The following is a 1,097-nucleotide window of genomic DNA, read 5'->3' on the forward strand; positions in this document are numbered from 1 at the left end:
GATAGGATAATATCCATATGCCTACAAGGAAGATGAGTTAATACTACTATTATTCAAATTTACACACCAACCACCAAAGCCAAAGATGAGGAAATTGAAGACTTTTATCAACTTCTGCAGTCTGAAATTGACTGAACACACAAACAAGGTGTGTTCATTATAACTGGTGACTGGAACACAAAAGTTAGAAACAAAGAAGAATCACTAGTAGTTGGAAAATTTGGCCTTGGTGACAGAAATAATGCTGGAGACTGCATGATAGAATTTTGGAAGACCTATGACTTATTCATTGCAAATACCTCTTTTCAACAACATAAATGGTGGCTATACACATGGACTTCACCAAATACAGTACACAGGAATCAGATTGACTACATCTGTGGCAAGAGGCAATGGAAAAGCTCAAAATCTTCAGCCAAAACAAGGCCAGGAACTGATTGTGGAACAGACCATCAACTGCTCATATGCAAGTTCAACTGCAACTTCAACTTGAAGTTGAAGATAATTAAAACAAGTCCACAATAGCCAAAATATGACCTTGAATATATCTCTCCTGAATTTAGAGACCACCTAAAGAATAGATTTGATGCATTGAACACCAATGACTGAAAACCAGAAGAACTGTGGGATGGCATGAAGAACATCATGCATGAAGATAGCAAGAGGTCATTAAAAAGACAAGAAAGGAAGAAAAGACCAAAATGGATATCAGAAGATACTCTGAAACTTGCCCTTGAGCAGAGAGTAGCTAAAAAACATGGAAGAAATGACAAGATAAAAGAGCTGAACAGAAGATTTCAAAGAACAGGTCAAGAAGACAAAGTCAATTACTATAATGAAATGTGGAAAGACCTAGAGTTAGTAAACCAAAAGGGAAGAACATGCTCAGCATTTCTCAAGCCAAAAGAACTAAGGAAAAAATTTAAGCCTTGAATTGCAATATTGAAAGGTTCTATGGGCAAAATATTGAATGATGCAGGAAACATCAAGAGAAGATGGCAGGAATACAGAGTCACTGTACCAAAAAGAACTGATCGATCTTCATCCATTTCAGGAAGTGGCATATGATCTAGAACCAATGGTAATGAAGGAAGAAG

This window comes from Orycteropus afer, unplaced genomic scaffold, assembly GCF_000298275.1.
Source record: "Orycteropus afer afer isolate SDZICR_OR568_19922 unplaced genomic scaffold, OryAfe1.0 scaffold00010, whole genome shotgun sequence".
NCBI classification, from domain to species: Eukaryota; Metazoa; Chordata; class Mammalia; order Tubulidentata; family Orycteropodidae; genus Orycteropus; species Orycteropus afer.